General features: G+C 44.2%; 1 protein-coding gene across 4 annotated transcripts in view; it reads left to right on the forward strand.

Annotated features, from left to right (window-relative positions):
• LOC138809815 (contactin-5) overlaps positions 1-26,918 on the forward strand; it is a 463,911-nt gene that overhangs the window by 87,081 nt on the left and 349,912 nt on the right. For 3 of the 4 annotated variants that reach the window (XM_069996830.1, XM_069996838.1, XM_069996810.1), the window contains exon 2: positions 26,653-26,791. The gene's annotated coding sequence lies outside the window, so the exon portion shown is untranslated. Of the gene's footprint in view, positions 1-17,295; positions 17,327-26,652; positions 26,792-26,918 lie in introns of those variants that run through there. The other variant, XM_069996819.1, reaches the window with a different exon arrangement.

Genomic DNA, 26,918 nt, shown 5'->3' on the forward strand with positions numbered 1-26,918 from the left:
CATAGAGTCTTGCTTCACAAAATCCATCTCTTGATGTAAGCATTCGGCTAGGTTTTTTCTGAAGAACTGGATCACAGCCATCATAGGCTTCTGTTTCCTGACAAGAAGTCTAGCAAAGATAGATTGCCTCTGTTTTATGCTTGTGTTAATTTAACCGGTCAAAGTTCATCCTGTTGAAGAGCCAAAGTGACATGGTGCGTGAGCCAGGAAGGCATCTGGTGCTGTAGGCTTATTTTCATCATGCGTGCGCCTGTGCACTTTGACCCTGGGCCTTGAACTCAGGGCCTCAACACCGTCACTGAGCTTTTGTGCTTAAAGCTAGTGCTCTACCATATGAGCCACTGTATCATTTCTGGATTTTTGGTAGTTGGAGATAGGAGTTAAGGACTTTCCTGCCCTGGCCGGCTTTGAACCTTGATTCTCATAGCTCAGCCTGCTCAGTAGCTAATATTACAGGTGTGAACCACCAACACCAAGTTAACTTTGTTAGAGAATTACTAAATGCTCCTTGTTAAGCACCTCCCTCCCTCCCTCGCTCTCTCTGTCTCGGTCTCTCTTTCTCTCTGTGTCAAAGCTGAATAATTAATAACTATCATCAGTTACATATTTATGCTATGTTTTAAGTCACTTTAAATAAATTTCAGTGAGGCAATCCTAACCTATTAACATATATTTCTAATTTCTTTGTAGGTAGAAAAAACAAACATAGTGAAAGGTTCTTTGAAAACTCAGGTACTGCATAGAGTTGATTCATGTATTTATCACTTGGCATTTGACACTGAGCTACTTGGAGAACAGCCTTCCTTTCTTCTCAACATGAATGTGTTTGCAGGTACAAGAAAAGTGTACATACGTGTGTGCCCGTAAAGGGAGGTAGCGAGACCCCATTTCACCCTCAGTGGGGGTGAGATCTCTGTGCCTGCCCAGATAGCCTCCATCATCAGAGGGGTTGAGTGTTATTGCTTTGATGTTCCAAGAGGAGTGAACTGTGTAAATAGCACATGCCCCACCCCGCCTGCGCTCCAACCACAGTGAGAGCACATCACCATGTCCTGTCTGTCCATCCATCCATCCATCAGTGCTCCACCACAGTGAGAGCACATCACCATGTCCTCATCCATCCATCCATCAATCAGTGCTCCACCACAGTGAGAGCACATCACCATGTCCTCATCCATCCATCCATCCATCCATCCATCCATCAGTCCTCCACCACAGTGAGAGCACATCACCATGTCCTGTCCATCCATCCATCCATCCGTCCATCCATCAGTGCTCCACCACAGTGAGAGCACATCACCATGTCCTCATCCATCCATCCATCCATCAGTGCTCCACCACAGTGAGAGCACATCACCATGTCCTCATCCATCCATCCATCCATCCATCAGTCCTCCACCACAGTAAGAGCACATCACCATGTCCTGTCCATCCATCCATCCATCCATCCATCCATCAGTGCTCCACCACAGTGAGAGCACATCACCATGTCCTCATCCATCCATCCATCCATCCATCCATCCATCCATCCATCCATCCATCCATCCATCCGTGCTCCACCCACGGTGAGTGGACTCACATGCTGTGAGGCAAAGGATCATGTCTGTCATCTTCAGAATTGCAAAACTATCTCCAGAAAAACTGTCAGGAACAGTTACTGGATGAGTCAATGTACAAAACAGAAGAGTTAGCTTATGATCTATGTTTCTTAAAAGACTTAAGTTGTTGTGCAGAAAATAATGTGTTGTAATAAATGGGATTTTTCCCTTAGCATCCAAAAATGTTAATTTAATCAGACTTGGCGAGGTTGAAGAGGAAGCAATTAAGTATTTGCTAAAATGATGAAAAGCATTAATGTAAAATACATTTCTTTTTGTTTTAAGTATTCTGAGTAGAAGCACATGATAAATAGTAATAGTTTAATCAATATACTAACCAAAGCTCTGCTACTTGCTAGTGCTTTGCTGTGAGGGGTGGAGCTGTAGAACTGCTAGTGGGACTGTTTCCAGCTGCCAGAGGATGAGCCCTTGGGGACCGGCTGCGGGGAGGATCAGCCCGTAGAGGCCAGCTGAGGGAGGATGACCCGTAGAGGCCAGCTGAGGGAGGATGACCCGTAGAGGCCAGCTGAGGATGAGCCGTAGAGGCCAGCTGAGGGAGGATGACCCGTAGAGGCCAGCTGAGGATGAGCCGTAGAGGCCAGCTGAGGGAGGATGAGCCGTAGAGGCCAGCTGAGGGAGGATGACCCGTAGAGGCCAGCTGAGGGAGGATGAGCGTGTAGAGGCCAGCTGAGGGAGGATGACCCGTAGAGGCCAGCTGAGGGAGGATGACCCGTAGAGGCCAGCTGAGGGAGGATGACCCGTAGAGGCCAGCTGAGGGAGGATGAGCCGTAGAGGCCAGCTGAGGGAGGATGACCCGTAGAGGCCAGCTGAGGGAGGATGACCCATAGAGGCCAGCTGAGGGAGGATGACCCGTAGAGGCCAGCTGAGGGAGGATGAGCCTGTAGAGGCCAGCTGAGGGAGGATGAGCCGTAGAGGCCAGCTGCGGGAGGACGAGTGTGTAGAGGCCAGCTGAGGGAGGATGACCCGTAGAGGCCAGCTGAGGGAGGATGAGCGTGTAGAGGCCAGCTGAGGGAGGATGAGCCTGTAGAGGCCAGCTGAGGGAGGATGAGCCGTAGAGGCCAGCTGAGGGAGGATGAGCGTGTAGAGGCCAGCTGAGGGAGGATGAGCGTGTAGAGGCCAGCTGAGGGAGGATGAGCGTGTAGAGGCCAGCTGAGGGAGGATGAGCCGTAGAGGCCAGCTGAGGGAGGATGAGCCGTAGAGGCCAGCTGAGGGAGGATGACCCGTAGAGGCCAGCTGCGGGAGGATCAGCCTGTAGAGGCCAGCTGCGGGAGGACGAGTGTGTAGAGGCCAGCTGAGGGAGGATGACCCGTAGAGGCCAGCTGCGGGAGGACGAGTGTGTAGAGGCCAGCTGAGGGAGGATGACCCGTAGAGGCCAGCTGAGGGAGGATGACCCATAGAGGCCAGCTGAGGGAGGATGACCCGTAGAGGCCAGCTGAGGGAGGATGACCCGTAGAGACCAGCTGAGGGAGGATCAGCCTGTAGAGGCCAGCTGAGGGAGGATGACCCGTAGAGACCAGCTGAGGGAGGATCAGCCTGTAGAGGCCAGCTGCGGGGAGGGAGTGTGAGGCTCAGTCCCTCGAGAGGCCAGTGTGGAGAACATAGAAGGACACCATTTCAAAATCACAAGGAAAATGTTCAGCTGATAGACTAGTATCTGTTGATCTAAATGATGTAATCATAACTACAAAACGATTTTAAAATATCAAGGTTGACATTCTGTCTAGAGATGAGGAGATGAATGAAACTATGCATGCATATGTATACATCTTAATAAGTCGGGCATGTGGTGGGTGGGTAGGTGAGGATACTTCGTGTTTTCCTGTAAATAGCTCTGCAGTCAAGACCCTTGATCATAGATATTTTGTACTTAAATTATTTTAAAAGAAAAATCAATGGTAATTATTAGGATACGTGTACATAGTTCCAAGGCACATACTCCTGTGAGTGCTGCCTGCCTGCTGGACTCGGTCTTCTCAAGGAGCATACCCTTTTCATTTCACAAGCCTTCACGGATTTTACAGAGGGAAGAACAGGACTTGTGCTGCTCAAGAAATTATCTGAATTAGATATGGCATGAGTAAAAGAGGAAATTTTTCTTTCTTTTCAAAACAGATTTAAGTTACACAGTTTTGTTTGTTTTTGTTGGCCATGGGGCTTGAACTCTGGGCCTGCACACTGTCCCTCAGATCTTCAGCTTAAGGCTAACACTCTACCACTTGAGCTACAGCACCACTTCCAGCTTTTTCTGCTTATGTGGTGCTGAGGAATTGAACCCAGGGCCTCATGCATGCAAGGCAAACACTCTACCACTGAGCCACCTTCCAAGCCCTTAGGTTACACAGTTTGTTTTTTGGGGGGGGGATAGCGGGGGTCCATGGGCTTGAACTCTGGGCCTGGGTGCTGTCCCTCAGCTCTTCAGCTCAAGCCGAGTGCTCTACCGCTTGAGCCACAGCACCACTTCCTGTTTTCTAGTGGTTTATTGGAGATAAGAGTCTCAAGGTCTTTTCTGCCTGGACTGGCTTTGAAATGTAATCCTTCTATCTCAGCCTCCTGAGTAGCTAGGGTGACAGGGGTGAGCCATGGGCGCCCGGCAGGATTCACATTTTTGCATGCATTTGTTTAACACTGTAATTGTTCTCTTTTGTAATAACTGCTCACGTGGTTTTTTTCTCTTTATGAATGTCATCCATAGCATTTGAATACAGACGCTTAGATTATTTTTCCTAAATATCTTCATGTAGACACGCTCTGATGCTCAAACGGCCCCCTGTAGCTCATGTGCTCAGACCGGTGCTGAGCCTGACAGGTTCTTTGAGAGCCTGCTCCCTCTCTCTTCTAGGGAAAGACCAGAGGCAGCCTGTGGTGTGAGCTCCTGGGCTGTGCTGATACCATTGTTTTCTGTGTGAAACATTGTGTTTGAAGTACATAAGAGGAGACATGTTTTCTTTCTTCACTTCCTCACTTTATGTGGTTCTTGGCTGTCTGCAGTTACAAATTGTATTTTAAACAGTGTGGAAGAGGAATCCCTGTTACAGAATGAAAAGGAAAGTCCCTGGCAAACTTGCTTGCATCATATGACTTACTATTTCTTTTGAATGGAACAGCTTTAGGCAGTCCAAGGGGCAAAATGGGCTAGGGCTTCTAACAGAAGTTTATAAAACCAAGAAATAATTCACAAATATTCCAGCATCCATACATGGAAGGACAGAGTCAGATACTACACATGACTTGGAAAGAGAGGAACTTTGAGATGATGGAGGCCAAGTTTTTAGAGACCCAGGTGTGCATTTTAGCATGGGCTTCAAATATGAAGTATTTCATGTTTGTACACAAAGACAGAGGGGCCGCTGTGTGTTTACGCTGAGGATTTGGTGAGCTCCAATCTGAACTCAGAGTTTACCCTCGGCTCTGTTTTCTCTCTTGTATTCTCAGTGTGTCTCATCACAAAAGAAAAATACATCTTTTAGAAGGTTCAGGCATAAAACTGTATATAATACTCATTCTCACTGGGTATTTGCACCAGCACAGGCCTATACTTATAGTATTTTATTTACAGTAACTCTTAATGCTTATCTTAGACAGAAATAACTTAAAATATTGAACTAAAATTTTAGACTTATCCCTAAGTCAGTTTTTTCACTTTAGCACATTCCCTAGTGCTATGCTTTACAGAAACATATTTCTTTAAAAATCCATCACAAAGTACTTTGTTCAGAGAAATGAAATGATGATCATGTCAATAAGGTAAGCATGATCTTGACGGTGAGGAAGATGTACGTTACTCAATATTTGCTCTGGCAAAGGCCCTTTAGCATGTGACTTACAAGCGTTAGATTTTATGAGACTTACTACAAAAATGTTACATCTGCTTTACAAGATAGAGAGAGAGCAGCCGACACGCCGTATGCAAGGTCATGCCACGGGTACTTATCTCACAGAAGTTAGGACCCGAGAGGGTGGGAATGCTGGTCCTCATGGTGGAGTCCTTGCCCACCACGCACGAAGCCTTGCGTTCCACCCCCAGGAGAGCAAAACAAATGAAGAACTGTGATGTATACGTTCATGATCTCTTAATAAGACTCAATATAGCTGTCTTATTAAGTTGATATTATCACAGGGCATTATGTGCCATCTGCCACTTTGGCTGGTGCTGTGCCGGCCTTGTTGCCGGTCCCGTCAGTACAGCAGACCCTTCTGCCTCGCCTGTACCCCACCCCCACTGTGGCCCAGTCTTCTCCGAGGTAGCGCAGGGCCTTTCCTCCTAGCGCCTCAGCATGCAGTGGTTGTGAGTGTCACAGTTCTAGGACGACTCAGGCAAACTCCATCCTAACCCCCCCACAAAAAACCCCTCAAAAGTGGGAATGAGTTTCCTTGGGCCAAAAGCATAAATATGGAATCACAGTCCAAACTAGACAAGGCAAAAAAGAGACTACATCAGAGCTAGAGAAGAAAGGAGCCAGAGGCACAGCTTAGCTGTAGAGTGCCTGTCCAGCAAGCATGAATTTGTAAGCCTGGTGCTGTCAGACCAAACAGAGGCAGGGCTGTAAGTACAATAGTGCCAAGTGGAAATTTGATATGGTATATTGATGAATCTAGAATGGTAAGCATCACTCTGAGGACATTCGCATCTAACAGTACAGCCTTCCTGACTCTCCAGTGGTCGGGCACCAGCTTGTGTTTTGTTACTTCACTGTGTCCTCTCCCTCCTTCCTGCCTGGGTTGTATAAACCTTTCTGTTGTACTTACTGTGTCTTCTTTGCATTCTCTTAACAAGGCATTTCTGTTGTCACTGAAGTCACAACCAAATGGCATGTGTCTCAATGCCTGAGTCTCAGCTAGTATGCCGATTGGCTGAGACATTGCTAGTTCTTGTTAGGAACTTAGATTGCTGGAAATGTTTCAGTCTTTCCCAGCAGAGGAAAAGCCGTTGGAACTTGCTATGCTGTGCTGAATCCTAAGGCAGACTAATCAATCTAATTCCGTCTAAACCTATTTACTCTGTCCAGGAGATCCACTAATGAGCAATGCCAGTAACTCCTAGTTCTTGACACTGCCTTCCAAAAGTGAGTTAATGAACCAATTTAAAGGGACATGCTTGACATTTGCAAATGAGCTGAACCCGCTTGTTGGGGCAGCTTTGAATCCCATTGGACCCATCGGCTTGTCATTAAATCATTCTGTCATGTGAGATTTTTATACTCCAGTAAACGTTAAAGATATCTTAATAGTTGGGTAAATTCATGTGATCATCTAGTATTTTAAATTTTTCTTTGACTATTTATGATGTAGTTTAGAATTTTAAAAAGTGTCTCCTTCCATCTCCACAATATCTTGCTGCTTTGCGGTTTTGCCTCACCCCCAGTGAAAGCAGCATGGTTTGTGCATGCCTGCGTGGACGCCCGTTGCGTGGACACATGGCCGCGTGGATGCACACCGGCATGGACGCCGTCCCAGTGACGTCAGGTCACCGAGGACTTCCACAAGAACTTCCACATGATGGCTCATGTGTCTGTCTCATAGATTTCTAGGCAACAAAGCACAATGTACCCATTTCTGAAGACATCTGTTCTGACAGGGCAAAAAACACAAAGAAGTCATTCTTTATCATTTAACTTTATTGTCAAGGTGATGTACAGAGGGTTATTGCTACATCCATTAAGGTAGTGAGTGCACTTGTCAAACATTGTTACCCCCTCCCTCGAGTTTCTCCCACTTTCCCTTCCCCCAACTCCTTCCCCCAAACTGGACGGCTCATTTCCAACATATCGTCTTGTGAGGATTGCTGTTGCATTGGTTCACCCTTTATCCTTTGTCTCACCATTTCGTTGTTCCCCAAATCAGATAACTATATATACAAGACAGAGGATACCAAAATAAAAAACAGTGAAGCAGGGGTTAAACAGAAGGGAAAAAATGACAAAAAAAGAAGTAACTTCACACCACACATTAAAAACAACAACAAAGAAAAACCTCCTGTTTCCATATCTTGGAGTTCGTTTCAATTAGCATCATCTTAGGTGGCCATATGTACATAACTGTTAGACATGTGCATTCATGCCATGTCCACTCTGAAGTTAGGAGACGCTCAGTTTTTTTCAGTCCCTGCTAGTGCTGAGGCCCCAGTCACTGCTCACAGATCACGAGTGTGATCTGTTGCCTTTCCCACACCTGTCCAACATCACACCAAGTGTGTTTCTCTAATAGACTAGAAAGCCAGAAATTCTCCTCAATCCAAGGTCTGTCACTTGGATGTTGCTTTTCAGCATGAACACCCATCTATCTCATCATACATTTCCATCAGAGCTTCTGAGTGATAAGGTGCTTTGACAGTGAGCACTATTTTGAAGTGATCTTTACTTTCGTTTTAGTAGTAAGTCTCATCAATGGGCCTGAAATGATCTGTGTTGCAGACAGACGTACTTTCATCCAGCCATGTATTCCATCTATGGGGCACAGGAAGAGCAGATTTGTTGTTTTAAGGGCCCTAAGATTTTCAGAATGGCAGGTAAGAATTGGCTCCCTTAGCTCCTATCAGGGGATTCAGCCTATCCTTTGATACAGCCAAGCCTTGAAGCTACACATGGACTTCTCTGACGATGAATACTCTTGATAAAGTCTAAATGTAATTGTGAAGTCTACTGGAAGACCAGGTCTGGTGTTCACCTTTATTGTTGATCTGCTGCCTTGCTACAGATGTTTATGTTATACAAATGGCATCTTTTATTAACATCAGTAATCAACCCTAACTTGCAGCTAACTTACAACTTTCTTTCTGTAGCTTCCTAAGTTGCTCTGAACTTCAGTAAATAAAAGCCGTTGGATTGCTCTGCACTAGGCTTCATCTAGGGAAAACTGTGGCTGGCCCAGTCTGACCACTAGAACATTGCACCAAGGCTTTTTCTCTTTGCTTCATGATAACAATCTTAATTTACAATGGAGTAATATCCTGTGTTCGTGAGTTAGATGGATCAATATTGTTAAAGTGTCTGTACTGTGCAGAGTGATTTACAGTTTCAAACTAATCACTATCAAAATATGAATGATGATCTTCTCAGAGCTAGACAAAAGTATCCTAAATGTATAATTATGCTAAGATGCAGAAAAGGCTCCACTTTAGCAAGTTAGTTTGAGTGACTATTATAAAGTAAGAGGCATTATACTAGATGACAGCAGAATTCACTACAGATCTGTTATGATAAAACCAGCATGGTATTGGCATAAATACAGACACGGACTAAAAAATTTAAAAAGAGCCTAGAAATTGACCTCTGGATCTACAGCCAATTTGTTTTCAGTAATTTGCCGAGAAAACACATTGGAGAAAAGACAAGATAGTCTTTCCAATAAAAAGTGCTGGGAAGTTTATACATGAAGAAGAAAGAAACTAGAGCCCAGTCTCTCTGACTTAGAAAAGTCAGTTCAAATGGATTAAACCTGAAATGTAAGACCTGAAATTTTGAGACTATCAGAAGAATCCATGGGGGAAATTTTCAGGATGGCAGCAGTAAACCAGGGTTTTTGGCTTAGAACCCCAAATTCCAGGAACCAAAAAGAAATTGGGATAAACAGGACCATATCAAACTAAATAGCTTAAGCCCAGCCAAGGATGCAGCGGAGATGGGATCAGAGAACTATTCACAGCTGCGAAATACGGATCGAAACAGTGAAAATACAAGTAGACGTTTCTCAAAAGATACATAAATAGCCAACAGGCATATGAGAAAACAGTGACTGTCACTGATCATCAAAGAAATACAAATCAAAACCACAAGGAGCCATCATACCCACTAGCAAAGTTACGCTAAAATCCTAAGAAAACGTCATGCAGCAAGGATGTGCAGAAGAGACTCTGCACACTGTGGGTGGGAGTGTGCATTAGTACAGCCATTATGGAAAACAGTGTGTAGTTTACGTGGATAACTAAATATAGAACTGCCATCTGATGCAGCGGTCTTGTTACTGGGCATGTATCCAAGGGAAATGAAATCACTATGCCAACAAGACGTCTGCTCTCCCAAGTTCATCGTGGCATTATGCACAATAGTCAAGAAATGGAAACAACCTAAGTATCTATGAAGTGATAAATAGATAAAGAGAATTTAGTACCTGGCAGATGAAATGCTATTCAGCCATAAGCAAGAACCAAGCCGTGCACTGTGATTATGTAGAAAGAATAAGGTCATTGTATTAAGCAAAATAAACAAGGTACTGAGAGACAAGCACTGCAAGATCCCACCACATGGGTAGGATCTAAACCATTGGGAATGCAGTGGTGACTAGTAGTCCCTGGGGAGGCAGTGGAAGGAGAGGCCAGAAAGACTGGTCAGTGGCTGCCAGCTTGTATTCCATAGAAGCAAGGATCTCTGCAGTGCTGCGGCACGGTTGGGTGATCGCAGAAACCAGGCCTGGCCTCAAAATTGCTAAAAGCTGGAGGAAACTATTTTGAATATTTTTTTGTAACGGTGAAAAAAATTTGTGTGTGTGTGTCTGTATATTTTAAACTAATTTAAGCCTCATATAGTATATAAATATGCCAGCACATAACAGGGTATCCTAAAATGCATGCTTAAACAGAGGCATGATGGCCCAGGAAGCTGTGAAGTTGCTACCTTTAGAGCTATTGTTTTTACAAGTGGATTATATGTTAATATGGTCGTATAGTCAACACATTACAGTGCAGATGTACTATTAAGATTTGATGTTTAAGAATCACTGTATATTTCTCCATGTGTTCTTTGAAAATGTGCAGTGACCACCAAGTAATGAAAATATAGCTCTAAAATAGTGCATCAGAGAAACATCATTCTTAAAAATCCTATTTAATATGGATGGGCAACTCATGGCTCTGTAATATCTGAAATGAAATATAAATGACACTAATTATGAATGAAAGGAAGGGGAAGGCGGAGGAGGAGCAAGAAGAGAGGGGGAGGAGGAAAAGAGGAGAGGGAAGAGGGAGAAGAGAGGAGATGAAAAGAAGAGGAGGAGGAGGAGAGGCAGAAGAAGACGGGGTATAGGAAGAAGAGAACTGTGTTCGGTGCTCCCTTCCTTGGACCCATGTTCTGAGCCCTTCTTCGGCTCAGCCTCGCACTCTGGTATGGTTGTAGGTACTGTGCAGTATATGTCTATACTTCCTTGATAAAATGAACACCCAAATCCGTTCTAGATTTTCTTGGTGACATTCAGGCATAAGCAAGAAACACATGTGAGAAAATGAGCCACGTGATGGAGGCAGTCAGCTGGGGGACTCTGCTAGGTTTAAGCTCAGGTTGGTTTTCCCTTGTGCGTTTTTTAAATTTTTTTATGCAATTATATTACTATTAGAGTATATCTGATGCCAACCAATCATTGAAATTTAGCCAGTTATAAGTCAGCTATGGGAATTTCTGTAGGAACTTTTCTGTAATGTTCAGATAGTTTTGTGGTTTTGAAAATTATGCTCGTGTGTTTGCATCAAGAGAATTTAGTGATTACTCTTTGAAGTGCTAACCTTTAGTTCAGCATCTCAGAGTCTACTACCATTTCAAGCTCTCTTAAGATGGAAATGATGGTATTGTTCCTTGTGTCAACTGCAAGAAACGTAATTTGTGTGGCTGTCACTTACCACCCGTTATAATCGGCGTGGAAGACGAGGACAGCTTTAATGTGGTTCTGTTTTGATGAGTGTACTGCCATTTCCAAGTTGCATTATCTGCAGAGGAACAGAAGAATATGTGTCTCCATGCCTGTCAAGTCTTACACTTAACATGAAAACGAAATTCACTTCAAAGGGTCTATTAGCACAAGTGCATGAAAACCTTGCTTAAATAAAATGAGCTGTTATTGTGAAAATTTACTTGCAAAGAATCTTTTAACTGGATGTTTAAAGAGCTAATATATCAGAGAACCACAAGTTTGTGACTGTTTGTCTATCAGCTCTCTATAAATACAAGCATATCATCCCAGGGCTCTGGGGCTCTCTGGCTCCCAGAGACGCTTGGAGGTGACATGCGGATTTCCAGATTTGGGTACACTGTGTATACGCTGCTCCCATTTGTCCTTAGAAAACATAGTTGTTTTCTGATTTTAGATCCCTGCATAATGGGGAAAATGTCATCAACTTCTTAGAGATTTTGTGAAGTCTTAACACACAGTATGTGAGAACACCTACATCATATTGACTGAATTAGTAGAGAGGACATTTGACAGTCCCTCCCTCCACTGAAGGAATTTCAGGTTATTTCTTTGCCAGGTCTATGGTCCATTTGTGTTGTCTTTATTTTTATTGGATCTATTTAAATACAGCACTTCTATCAATTAGGATGAACTAGGAGTAGATTATTTGTCTAAGAAAGATGTCAGAAAAATGAATTCTGAATTTAAGTCCATAAGAAAATGATATAAGAGCTGGGTGCTGGTGGCTCACGCCTGTCATACTAGCTATACAAGAGGCTGAGATCTGAGGATCATGGTTCAAAGCCAGCCTGGGCAGGAAAGTCCTTGAGATTTGTCTCCAACAAACCACCAGAAAACTGGAAGTGGCACTGTGGCTCAAGTAGAAGAGTGCTCACCTTGAACTGAAGAGCTCAGGGACAGCGCCTAGGTCCAGAGTTCAAGCCCCACGACCGACAAAAAAAAAAAAAGAAAAAAGGAAAAAGACAAAGGATGTAAGTACTCTACCTGAACGTTCCTACAAGAAAAGGAAGGGTTGTTTTGAGTGCAACGGATGAGCAGGTGGCTGAGCGTGCCGTTGATTGAGTGCACTAGATTCACACTGAGGCTAAACTTAGCCTGTTATTGATAAGCTTCTAGCATCTGTTCGAAGATTTATTCTCATGAAGAGAGAGGTGGTGAGCAGGGAGCTTGCAGATGTGTGGCTGTGATGAGTCCATCATGCTGGGTGTTTCCTGTGGACCAGCCCTGCCACGGCTCCCAAACCACTGTGGTGCATGAGCCCGCCAGGCGCAGCATGGACTTGCTCCAGGCACTGGGACGGGCAGGAGGGTGTTTCCATAAAGGTCAGACTCATAAACTTAAGAGACTGGCAGAAACAGTCCCGATGGAACTGAACTTCTGCAGCGACCTGACATTTTCGAACTGACAGAATGCAATGGATAGTCTTACCTATTTGTGGTTATGTCAATTAGTAGAACTGAATAGGCAGAGAGGAGCAGAAAATAGAAGGCAAATTTCTGAAAGCTTTCAAGATGAAAACAGAGTTCCCGTGTTGATAGCACTTGTTGGATCTTGAAAGTAGAGAATCATGAAAGATAAATACGGTTAGGGGAAGAACTAGAGATTATCCCAGTGAAATGAAAGAAAACTGGAGTGCCTGTGCGTGAAGTAGTAACAAAAAGAGCAGAGGTTGAGAGACGCTGCAGTTGAGATTAAGGAAGAGATGTCTCATCTGGATCTAGGAGTGGAAATACTGGCATGCTGTAAGGGATACCAGTGGATAGATATCCAAAAGAATTAATCAGGATGAATTATTGGATGGTCACAAGATATATGCACTGTGTGTAAAGTGATGCTTCAGAGGAGAAGCTGGCCTTGGGCCCTGGGGCCCAGCGACTGGCTGTCCTCATAAAGCTGGAAAGATTTCAGATCTGTGGCAGTAAAAACTAACTGAAAACTGTCCAGGAGCAATTACTCAGCTCAATAATGCCGCGGAGTGCCTGTTCCTTTAAATTCAAGCTATTCCCATCCCATTTTCCTTTGGTCTTATTGGCAAAGTAACTCAAAAATCATCAGCACTCACGTCAGAGGAGGAGGAGGAGCACAGCAACAGTTCCACGAAAAGCACAAACCACAGAAGAAAATTAAGATTTGTCTCAGAAAATGGTGGCTGTGTATTTGATGAGGTGAACTGCTGCAGGAAATGCTCCTGGAGGTGCTAGACTCGAGAGCAACGTGTTGGCAACGACTCCATCGCCTAACGTTGCCATTTAATTTGGGACAAGCCAGAGCTTGTCCAGGAATTTAAAAGGAACCCAAAGAGAAGCAGACCTGCTACAGAGAACTGTGAAAAATCAAAGCAATGCTTGGATTTATGAACAGCTACACATGGACTCAAGCTACGTGTAAGCCCCGAAAGACGTGCAAAAGGAGGAAGCTCTGTCGTTTGCTTGTCCCCAGTGGGAGATGTCCAGAGCCCCAGAGGTCAGCCTACTGCTTCCTGGTGAACTGATGCTTATGGAGAGCCCTGCAAGACCCACACACAGATCATTTCAGAAGCCTGCATAGTGGCGACTCACATGTGCACCTGGCTTCTAAACAAGATGAGGCCTACAGGAGAAGAAAATTAACTGAAAACGCAATGGCTATACACTGCCGGAAAGACTACTGGCAGAATTATTCCAGGATTAAAATATGTAGCAGAAATAAAAACAAAAACATTATACATACACACATACACATGAATACACTCACAGATAACCCCAAACCTCAAGGTGCAAGGTAGATAGATCTGTTATAATGTATTACTTTAAATGTCTTGTTTAATGTAACAACATCAGAAGTACGAGATGTGCAAAGTCTGGTAGGAAAAAGAGAAGATGCAGCCAATAGGAAATGCATACAGGAAATCACTGTTTTGGATTTAGTAAACAAATTATTTCTATTAAATTGTATTCTATTACTATTTCTAAAATTATTTCTATTAAATACAGTAAAGAACTAAAAGAAATAATGTCTAGAGAGTTGAAGAAAGGCACTACCAGTGATAAGAGCCATACCGTGTACCCTTTTGCTCAGAGTTATTTGTGATTTATCATGTTTTTCAGTTGCTAATTGACTTCAGGAGATTTTACTTTTTAAATGTTAAATGCATATTGGTACACTGAGTACAGTCCGTGAAGTGGGCTAGAATGCATAATTTCCTAAGTAGTGGACTCTGTCTGTCCTTAGAAAATATTCTGAATACATAGGACTGCAATTTAAAACACTGAGACTCAGAGCACATGATTTTAAATAGTAGATTGCTGCACAATTATTAATTAGTATTACAAATTTGAGGTACATTTATCTTCAAAGCAATTTAATGCAAATTAGAGCCAATGATTAAACACTAGCATAATTGTATCTAGCTCGTGACCTTCTAAAGATAGGAAATGACACATGAGATTAAAACTGAAGAAAAGAAATATGAGCTTTTAACCCACACCATCTCCATAGTTTCAAGTACAGTGCTGTAATCATGGGGGAGCTCTCCCTGGGATGAAGAGAAAATGGGGGGGTTGCAACCAGTCAGGCCCAGCGTCTAGAGGTCACCTGCTCCTCAGCGGCAGGTCAGAGTTTGGAGGGTGAGAGGGAAGTCTGGGAAATGACTGCGAGGTGACTAGATGAGGTTGAAGGGAACAGTGTAACACCGCCTTCCTAATTTCTATTTCATTAGCTGTATTTTCGCTTTAATAACATCATCATTTTAATAAACAGGAAATGGACGTGTAACTCCAAAGGCTTTCATTATCTCCTAAAGAACCTCAATGCTTTTTGTGCTCCCTAAGTTTCTTCTGTACTGTTACTTGTCTCCATAGTCTATTTTCTCCATAGTTCTTGGATTTGGAAATCAATAAGATACAAAGTGATTCAAAGCTAAACAACAGCTGTTTTGATATGGATAGGAATCAAGAGCAGAGCTAAGCCTGGGCCGTGTGACAGACGCTGTACACTTGTCTCTGGCAATCCCCGACTTGCCTCACCCCACCGACGACGGGGTCTCCAGAAGCACCATCCACAGCCACCTCGCAGCCTTGGCCTGCCACAACAGGCCGTGTTGCCACTGTGTACACGCCTCCCGTCAAAACCACTCCCTTAGTTCACAGTGTGTGAGGAAACCAATCTGATGAAAACAGTTCATCTGTAAACCACTTGGATTGGAGAGGTCAGAGTTCACATTTACAAAAAATACAGATCTGAAACAATTGTAAACTCCCCAAGAAAAGCCTACCATGTAAATAATCCGTGGGTATTGTGGGTGTGATTCAGATGTTGAGGGTACTTACACAGCCATCTGATTCATGTTGAAGTTTTTACCTCAGATTTTGTGTTGGGCAAATAGCACAAGCACAGTCCCCGCCATGCTTTAAACTCAGTTTCAGTGCCAGAACCCCCCAAACTGTAACTCCCACCCAGAACCCCAAACCATAACTCCCACCTAGAACAGGCTGTGATAGTGGCTGGAAAGCTGAATGCCAGAAGACAGTGGTCACTGTGGAAATGACAGAAATGTCAGCTTAAAATCCTCCTTTGCATTTCATTCTGTGAGGGGATGAAATTCGAGACTTTTAATTAAAAAGCCTCATTCGCCAGAAGAAGGCAGCCCGGGGACTGCTGCTTCCTCTCAGACCCGAGCCTCCACGCGCTCTCTGACCCCAGGGGCCATGGCGAACAACTGTGTTTGAGTGTTGGATTGAGACACTTGATTCTACCACAACCAGTACCAGATGACGTTGTGTTACCATTGGACAAAACCAAACCACAGTAACCAGGACTTCTGTCTTCCTAAGGCTAAGGCTTAGTCTCTCTGAATGAATTATGGATAAAAATAAATGAATATAAAAACAAATCTGTCAGTAACATTTAAAATGTCTGGAAAAAATAGGTGTCCTCTGTTCCTGGTATATTTTTCTAACAGAGGAGATGTTCAGTAACATCTGTTAAAGTTTATCAAATAGCAAAAGTTGTCAGTCTGAAAAGTTTTAATTTAAAGAAACAAATTTTCAACTTGGGAATGTTTCTGGATTAGTCATGCCTAAAGTTAGGAACATGAGGATTGAAATTAGAGGTCAGTTTTTCATTGTTATATATAATGTTCTGTCTTTAATCTGGTTACATGTAATCTTGCAAATAACAGAAAAAAATATTTTCCCTTTTATGTGAAGTCCCAGTTTAAAATTATCAGCAATATGAGACATTATCATGGCCACTTTCACTTCCCAAGTAGGAGGTGTTTGTGGAGTTGTGTTTTGTGTAGGAGGTATTTGTGTAGTTGTGGTATTCTGTATAGAAGGTGTTTGTGTAGTTGTGGTGTTCTGTGTAGGAGGTGTGTAGTTGTAGTATTCTGTGTAGGAGGTGTTTGTGTGTTGTGTTTTGAGTAGGAGGTGTTCGTATAGTGGTATTCTGTGTAGGAGGTGTTTGTGTAGTTGTGTCTTATATAGGAGGTATTTGTGTAGTTGTGGTGTTCTGTATAGGAGATGGTTGTGTAGTTGTGATGTTTTGTGTAGAGGTGGTTGTGTAGTTGTGATATTTTGTGTAGGAGGTGGTTGTGTCGTGTTGTGTGTAGTTGTGGTGTTCTGTATAGGAGATGGTTGTGTAGTTGTGATATTTTGTGTAGGAGGTGGTTGTGTCATGTTGTGTGTAGTTGTGGTGTTCTGTGTAGGAGGTGTTCGTGTCGTGTTGTGTGTAGTTGTGGTGTTCTGTATAGGAGGTGTTTGTGTAGTTGTGGTATTCTGTGGGGCGGGGGAGAAGGAGCTTATCTCCTGTAGATGTCTAAGAGAGATACATTGTATTGGAAAGCTGGTTTCATTGGTTTTTGAAATACTGATTTTTTTCTTTTTTATTATTAAGTGGTTTTATTTTTTTTTAAAAAAAGGTTATGATTCCACATGCCATCTTCTGAGTACAGTGCTTCTGATCAGTGGCCTCCTTCCAGAAATGCTGATGTTTTATCCAAAGGCACAATTCTCTCTAGAAACTATGTGGCTTAAGTAATAGGAGAAAATGCTAAGGTAGGTATTTAAATAGGCAGAATAAGGCTGATTGAGCTTTGTTGAAAAGGAATGGATTGGGCTGGGAAGGTGGCTCAGTGGTAGAGCACTTGCCTTGCATGCATGAGGCCCTGGGTTCGATTCCTCAGCACTACATAAGCAGAAAAACAAAGCCAGAAGTGGCGCTGTGGCTCAAGTGGTAGAGCGCTAGCCTTGAGGTGAAGAGCTGAGGGCCAGCACCCAGGCCCAGAGTTCAGGCCCACGACCTGAACTTAAAAATGGTTGAATATCCAAGGCATGACATGAATTATCTTTGTCACTGGACAACTTATTATTAAATGTAATCAATTTCCCTGTCCACAAGGATGCTGTCTGGGCTTTAGTGCCCACATAACAAATATTAAGATGAGGTAGTTATAAAATGTATAAATATACAAGGTAGTACAAGATAAACACAAGGTATGTAAATAAGATAAAAGTGAACTGATTGCTATAGTACTAGTAATTTATACTCTGAGAGCTATTATTGCAAACTATTTCCAAGTTATTCTAGGGTATGAGTGGTTAATATGACTTCTCTTGATGTACACTGAAATACTTACAGGGAAAAGTATATGAAAAGAATGTGTGTGCGTGCACACATGTGGTATGTGCATGCCTGCAGACAACATGAAGCATTTTCTAACTATTGCGCCTTGGATAATTACACTATGCTTCATCATTCATCACTGACTCATCTGCCTATACTGAAATTAATGTAAGAAGCTTCAGCTTGTTGGATCAGAGCTCTAATACCATTATTCAATCTGTGTGTTGCCCCCCATTTGAATCGATGAAAGGCTGAGAGGTCTTGACAAGCTATGTTTTTCCTAATATTGATCTGATGACCAAGCTGGTGCCCTAGAGTCTAACCATTGATTTTAAAGGGGAGGCCTGTCAAATTGGAGGCCAATTTTGTGCTATTAAACAGATCAGGTCTTGTAATTAAAGAAAATGTCAGGCTGTCATATTTCACAAGAGGGCCGTGGGGATATCTCCACGCAAGTCTCCAGCAAATTGGAAAGTGCAGACCGGCTGGAGCCAAGCAGCAGAGGCCAGAGCCGGCCTACCCACACAGAACTCAGTCGATACTCCAACGATAAGGGATTCATTGGCTTTCTATTTTCCCAAGACTCAATGATTTAAGGAATAATTTATGATTCCTGGCTTTAATAACATGCGCTGCTGCATCAACTTAAAATGCATCAAATTCTTCTGAAAGAAAGTAATGTTCAAATGAAAAGCTAATTTACTGTCAGGATAATGCGGACACACCAAGCCTTCTCTGCAGCTGGGCTACCCCTCCACTTTCCTCTAGTCTGACTGTAAATCATGCCCTCCTCCTCCATGTTTATTACATATGTCCTTTATTCTTGTAGCAGGGTAAAATGAGCCACTGGCAACTTGAGGGGAGGACTGTTGAGTACCTCCTGTGGAGAAAGGACGGGAGCAGCAAGTCATTGGCAGTCACAAAGGGACAGAGGGACAACAGGTCATGTTGATGGTCATGTATGGAGAGTACAGGTCCTCCCAAAAGCTAAGAAGATTTGAAATTATTATTCACCAATGTACGATTTCTACAGAAGCAATACCAATATTTGTAAACATTCAGGAAAACACTAGCTCTTCAAAGAGTTTATTCCTGTTACACAAGATGATCTCATGAAATCCAACCAATGAATTAGTAATTCCAGATACTGCATTTTACCAATCTGAAGTGCAGAACTGATTTTGAATATAAATCTTTGCTAAAATCCTTCATCATCCTTCCATTCTCTGTAACTTCTTAACATGCTAGCGATAGTTATTTTGAAATTATTTTCTGCTACCTACCATATCTAGATCATTTATGCATGTTTATATTAGCTGCTTCACAAGTTTTGTTTTCAGCAAGTAGTTCGTGTTTCATTAGACTAGGATAATGGGCTTTATAGTGTTTGTTTGATTTTGTTTGTTTATACTGGAGATCATAAGTACACATACATTGTTTACATTTCCGTGTGTTACTCTTCCTCTAAGCAGTGCTGAACTTGGTGTTGAGACCCTTCAGAGGGAAGACTTCTAGTTGGTGATGATTACTTTGCTTGCTCTTTGGCACAGCTTACCTATGTCACAGCTCATCTGAGTTGCGTGCTCTTTGTGGCACTCTGATGTAAAACACAGGGTGGCCTTTAAATCTCTACAACACTGAGATGCCCATGATCCTAAACTAGCTCTCAGCCCTCCATTGCTGCTGCCATAAGGTCTTGCTTAGTTTTAACCTGTGCCTTTTCAGCCCTGAGACTGACCGGTTAGCTAAGGAATACTTCCATCCAAATACCTGGTCTGCCCTGTACGTAAGCTGTCCTTTAATGAAGGGCTCATTGTTCTATCAGCGACAGGAAGTGGAATGTAAGTAAGAAGAGTTGCGCCAGCTTCCGGTTTCCCTGTGGGGCATCTGCAGCCCACACAGGCCAGATCTGTCCCAAGTCAGGACGAGAGCCACGCTCACTTCACGCATCTCAACTTTTCAATGGTGTTTTATGGCTGTAAGTGTATAATGAAACCCTTAACTTGTTCCTGAAATTCTTCCAATTTGTGCAATTTATGAGTGCCAAATCTGCTTCAAAAGCTGTAAATATACATATATGCATGTCTAAAACATACCCGTTGATTGCCCAATGTCAGCAATCAACTGTTTCAGATAATGTTATTCAGAAGACAAATGCTTTATATAATGTAATTCACAAATCAAAAGAAATTATTAATACATGGACTCACCTCGAAGTCATGGTGGTGAGTGGAAGACAAGCAAAGAAAGCACAGAGCGTGACTCCATTGTACAGAAGTCCGTTATGCCGGCAAGCCGCAGCTTAGAAGACACCCCCCCCCGGTGGGGGTGCTGCTGGGGTACTCTGAAAGAGAGGAGGGTGTTGTAGGGATGCTGACCCATGTGGCTATTTCATGGGTATATTCCATGACAAAGTTAAAAATCACATTCTAAACTCTCTCATGCGAGGTGTCAGAGGCTCTTGCCTATAATCCTAGCTATTGAGGAAGCTGAGATCTGAGGATTGTAGTTCAGAGCCAGCCTAGGCAGGAACATCTATGATACTTATATCTCCAGTTGACTACCAAAACTGGAAGTGGAGCTGTGGCTCAGGTGGTAGAACACCGGCCTTGAACAGACTAAGCTAAGGGACAGCACTCAGGTCCTGAGTTCAAGCCCTGTTTCTATCAGAGAGAGAGTAAGCGGGGTGGGTGGAGCAAGCCTTGAATGGAGATGGTCATATTAAGAACACTACTAGGTTGGGCAAAGGCACAGTTTTAGTATAAGAAGTGGAAGAACTGGAGAGCAGTCTTGCAGAGGCAGAGCAGCCCTCCTGCCGGCTCCCAGGCCTCATCACCAAACCTTCAAGGTTTCTTTGACTGCTCTGTCTTGAAATAATAAATTCAATGAGTAGAAATAAAATATAAGCCTAAACATGAATGATCAGGAGGTAAGGTCACACCAGACAAGCAATTTAAGACTTAGGTCTTGATTCAGAAAAAAAAAAAAAAAACAAATTGTCAAAATACGTAAATCACTTTTACCTAATTTTAGTTTAGATTTGTAGTTTCATACAGATCTTTGCTTCTTTAGTTTTACCATTGGTCTTATTAATTCATTTGAATCTTTAATTTCTAAGATCAATACACTTACCCACTAATTTATTCTAGAATCAAGACTTCTGTGGACAGCTAAAAGTGCACTAAGAAGGTATTAACATTGAAACAGCAGTAGAATTCTCACCTATGAATAGAGGACAAAAATTTTTATTTAGGTTTTAGTGGGTCTCTTTCCTGCTTAGTGAATTTAACTTACCATACAATACAGGTTCTAAATGTGACGAACATTGGCTTAACTTGGTCTAAGCATAGGCTTTAATGGAATTATCTCCATTAGGAAAAAGATGGATTCACACAAAGTTAATATTCAGTAAGTTTATATTTTATTGTTATAAATGCATTTAGCAAAAGCCCATTCGAACTATTAACATTAAGGGACAAAGGTTTATTCTAACAATTGATGTCTAATAATAAATGTCATTTCAAAAGTACACACCCCTACCCTGAAGTCATGTGGTTCCATGTTCACCTATATACATTTAATGTAATGACTGTTCTCACTGGCATTTTATTTCTGCAATATATTGAACAACTTTCTCTTGCAAAAACTCAATTGTGAAAACCAACAGGTATGTTCTGTCTCAGAACTGAAGTTTTCAGACACACTGATCTTCAGGCAAGGTCCCTGTGAGTTGGGCTTGGGCAGGGAGGGTGGTTCTTGCCATGGTAAAACACCTGTGACCCACACTGAACTGGTGTTCTAGACACTTCACACCTGTGAAACCACGCCAAGCTGGTGTTCCAGACACTTCTCACCCGTGAAACCACGCCGAACTGGTGTTCCAGACACTTCACACCTGTGAAACCACGCCGAGCCGGTGTTCCAGACACTTCTCACCCGTGAAACCATACTGAACTAGTGTTCCAGACACTTCACACCTGTGAAACCATGCCAAACTGGTGTTCCAGACTCTTCACATCTGTGAAACCATGCCAAACCGGTGTTCCAGACACTTCACACCTGTGAAACCACACCGAGCCGGTGTTCCAGACACTTCACACCTGTGAAACCACGCTGAGCTGGTGTTCCAGACACTTCACACCTGTGAAACTATGACAAGCCAATGTTCCAAAAACTTCACACCTGTGAAACCACACCACGCTGGCGTTCCAGACACTGCACACCTGTGAAACCACACTGGTGTTCCAGATACTTCACACCTGTGAAACCACGCTGAACTACTGTTCCAAACACTTCACACCTGTGAAACCACACTAAGCTGGTGTTCCAGACACTGCACACCTGTGAAACCACGCCAAGCTGATGTTCCAGACACTTCACACCTGTGAAACCACACCAACCTGATGTTTCAGACACTTCATACCTGTGAAACCACACCAACCTGATGTTTCAGACACTTCACACCTGTGAAACCACACCACGCTGGTGTTCCAGACACTTCACACCTGTGAAACCATGCTGAACTGGTAGTCCAGACACTTCACACCTGTGAAACCACACCATGCTGGTGTTCCAGACACTTCACACCTGTGAAACCACACCAACCTGATGTTTCAGACACTTCACACCTGTGAAACCACACCAACCTGATGTTTCAGACACTTCACACCTGTGAAACCACACCAACCTGATGTTTCAGACACTTCACACCTGTGAAACCACACCACGCTGGTGTTCCAGACACTTCACACCTGTGAAACCATGCTGAACTGGTGTTCTAAACACTTTACACCCATGAAACCATGCCAAGCCAGTGTCCAGACCCTTGTTACACTCTTGCTTTGAAATTATACTTGTAATAGTCAGAAACACTCGGTATGAGCCGTTCCCCTGCTCCAGCCAGAAGGACCGCCTCGGGGACAGGGCTGGGGAGCTGGGGCCGGGGCCGGGGATCTGTGGCAAGGCTGTCATCATGTTGGGAGCGGTCGGGGCCCCGGGGCAGCGGACATGGGGTGGTGGACACGGGGCCAGCATGTGGCGGGCAGCTATCTGCAGCTCACGCTCTGTGGAGTGGAGTGGGATCATTCTGCGGCCCGGCGTGATTCAGGGGACCAGATCTGGTGGTGGCTGTGACTGGCCGGCGGTGACCCGTGCCGTAGGGTGACCGCAGTGTGATCATGGTATGACCACGGGGTGACCGCAGTGTGACCACGGGATGACCAGGGGGTGACCGCAGTGTGACCACGGAGTGACCACAGTGACTGCAGTGTGATCATGGTATGACCACGGGGTGACCACAGTGACCACAGTATGACCGCGGGGTGACCACGGGGTAACCAAGGAGTGACCATTGCACTGTGACCACGGCATGACCACAGTATGACCGCGTGGTGACCACTGGGTGACCACTGCCATGTGACCGCAGAATGACCGCTGCAGTGTGACCACAGTGTGACCGCGGGGTGACCGCAGGTTGACCCTGGGGTGACCGCCGCCATGTGACCGCGGGGTGACCACTGCTGTGTGACCACAGTATGACGGCGGGGTGACTGCCACCGCTGCCGTGGCTCAGACGCGCTCAGAGCCGCCGGGAGTGGAGGAGGCCAAGCATGCACATAGTGGTCACGGACTCAGCCATTGGAGGTGTAGTGTGTGTGCCCATCTGCAGTATGTGCCTGTGCCCTTCTGCAGCATGCATGCCGGTCTGCAGCGCGCGTGCCCGTCTGCAGCCTGTGTGCCCATCTGCACAGTGTGTGCCTGTCTGCAGCCTGTGTGCCCATCTGCACAGTGTGTGTGCCCGTCTACAGCGGGTGTGCCTGTCTGCACAGTGTGTGTGCCCGTCTGCACAGTGTGTGTGCCCGTCTGTAGCCTGTGTGCCCGTCTGCACAGTGTGTGTGCCCGTCTGCACAGTGTGTGTGCCCGTCTGCAGTGTGTGCCCATCTGCACAGTGTGTGTGCCCGTCTGCAGTGTGTGCCCATCTGCACAGTGTGTGTGCCCGTCTGCAGCCTGTGTGCCCGTCTGCACAGTGTGTGTGCCCATCTGTACAGTGTGTGCCCGTCTGCAGTGTGTGCCCATCTGCACAGTGTGTGTGCCCGTCTGCAGCCTATGTGCCCGTCTGCACAGTGTGTGTGCCCATCGGCACAGTGTGTGTGCCCGTCTGCAGCCTGTGTGCCCGTCTGCACAGTGTGTGTGCCCATCTGTACAGTGTGTGCCCGTCTGCAGTGTGTGCCCATCTGCACAGTGTGTGTGCCCGTCTGCAGCCTGTGTGCCCGTCTGCACAGTGTGTGTGCCCATCGGCACAGTGTGTGTGCCCGTCTGCAGCGGGTGTGCCCAGGACATGGCCAGTCCACCCTCTGCTGCAGACAGTCCATCCGTGCATGCCACGCCCATGCTGCTAGACAGCCATGGCCCCTACAGACCGTCACTAGCTACCCTGCAGGAGGACCGCAGAAAAAGAATCTTGGGGTAGTTCATCACTAATACTTGATGGCTGATAAGACATTCCTATAGCTATCTTTAATTTCATCATTACTAGTCTGCCTCTGTTTGCACTTTTCTAAAAACAGCATGTTATAAATCCCAAGTGTAGAACCAAGTCTTTATTGATAATTCAGACATTCTACATATGCAGTGAAAAGATCTTTACACAGTATCCTGTAATTGTAAGACACACATTGGAGTGAGCCGAGCATGCTTATTAATCATGTCAGGTAAATAAGAAACAGGAAATAGGAGAGAGAAAAATCTGATTGAGTATCATTCAGTCACGGTGGCAGTTAAGTGTGTGTGGGGGGTGGGTGTGCACACACGCTTGTTTATTGCGAGGGCCAGAGGCCTCCAGAAGGAACATGATTAATTTTGCAGCTGTTGCGTGGCTCGGCTTTGCCTCACCTCCTCATTCCAAGCTGCTCCTCGCGTCGGCTCCACATGCTCACATGCCGCAAGCCAAAACATCAGAGTATATTTTCCAGCATTTACGTTGTGATTCAATCAAATGCAAACCTTAGCAGAAGAAACTATAAAAATTATTTAAAATGTTTAATTTGTTAAATCACGTAGGAATTTCCAGAACTTTTGAGAACAAATTTTTTTCTTCAGTTTTTGCACTTTGCTCTCAAGTGAGGAGAGAGCCTTCCCTCTGAAATGTCCGCAGGGAGCTCTGCAGATTTCTCGCATTTCGTTGCTAATGAGCCATTTTCACCGACTCCTTCTCCTGTGCGCTCCTCGAGCAGCTGTCAGTCTACAATGGAGCAGTTTGGAACCAGGCAGGTGGCAGCAGGGCCGGAGAGCTGTGCCAGGGGGAGGGGTTGATCTGGTCACCCACCCATGCCATGGAAAACTGACTGTCATCATGGACAGTTAACGGCATACAGTCACGCTCTGGAGTCCAGGTTTTGAACAACCTTGAGGAGATAAATGAGAATATTTGCTTTAATTTAGTATCTGAGTAGTCTCCTACCTGGTGCTAGATCAGTGGAGGTCATTTGGAAATGACAGATTGGTATTCCTTGTGTATGGAATGGGTGGCTCAGACTGTCCTAGACCCCAACATTCGCACCTTCTGGAACCTTCTGTGTGCTGGAGGCTCTACCAATTTAGTCATACCTCCACTCCCAGCTTTTTGCTGCCTATTTGGAGATTAGTTGTTTTGTTTACTCAGGTTGGTTTTGAACTGCTATTCCTAGATCTTGCCTCTTGAGTAGCTGAGATTACAGGCGTAAACCGTCAGTACCTGGCAAGAAGGTCTTACAAAGGTGAAATGGCCTAAGGTACTTCTAAGTGTTTTGCCAACTCTGATAAATAATATATGTATAAATGTGGAAATGTTGTATAATTTGTATGTTGTGATTAGGAAACAGTATCATCCCCTTCTAAGGTACAAAGATAGGAGTGTAACCAGCTTGCCAGAGTGGCCCTGCCAGGCCTGTGGGGCGGTGCTAGTCAGTGAGCAGCGGTCAGCAAGGTGGGGTTCTCCCAGGTCTGTTAGGTGAGCTCCAGTAAAGGGCACTGACAAAACCTAGATTTAGTTACTCTACCAACTCCTTCTGGTACTAGTTTCTATAGTACCCCTTCTTGGTAAATTGTGGACCGTCCAGCTCAAGAAGTAAACACTTCTGGTCTGTGGATATCGTTGTCTCCAATTGTGTTTTCTGGGCTGCTGTGACAGAATGCCACAGACTGGATGGCTTAAATGGCATAAATTCATTTCATCTCACAATTCTGGAAGCCAGACGTTCAAGGTGAGGGCATGAACATGCCTGATGGCTCCTAAGGGTTCTCGCAGGCCACAGTTAGCCCCTCACCGTGTCTCTTCATGGCGGTCACTCCCAGACGCCGGGTGTTCCCCCTCTGTGTCTGTTGGGAATGAATCACTTATTTCAGGGAAATTCTTTTCAGTAAGATAAATTGAAAAACAAAACACAATCACTAAAACAAAAACAAGGATTAGGGCTATTTCTTAGTGGTAGAACAAAGGCCCTGGATTCAAAGGTTTGAGAGACAGATTAAAATCCTTCCACTCATAAATAAATCTCCAAAATTGACAACAGCTTTAATAGCCTAAAAAAATTACTAACTTTCAGTGTTATCTAAAATAATGAATTTGTATACTAAAATGGTGTTTAATTATTGGCTTATATTAGCAAAAATGTACATTAATTGTATGGATAATTAAATAGAACATTCTAAAAAGTACTGACAAGAAAAATTTCAAAAACTCTCCTGCTAATTTCACTTGTATTAAAAACTGTCTTGACAGGTGTTCCTAGAGGATGGCCATCTAACCCACTCAGGATTCACCAACCATTTGCATGACCATTGCAAAAGGATTACTTTACAGAGACTGTTCCCTTTCCAAGAGCGTGGTTCGGACCCTGATACCCTGATTCAGAAAGCAGGTATTGTTCTTTTGTTCTTAGATTGTCTTTGACATTGAACTCAATGTTGAGGGAAACTAAAGGCATGAGATGTTTCGTGTGATGTCTGGAGCTGCTTCAGTGTGAAGTTTAAGATATTATGCATTCA

Source organism: Dipodomys merriami, unplaced genomic scaffold (genome assembly GCF_024711535.1).
Source record: "Dipodomys merriami isolate MVZ:Mamm:240054 unplaced genomic scaffold, mDipMer1.0.p SCAF_103, whole genome shotgun sequence".
Taxonomy (NCBI): domain Eukaryota; kingdom Metazoa; phylum Chordata; class Mammalia; order Rodentia; family Heteromyidae; genus Dipodomys; species Dipodomys merriami.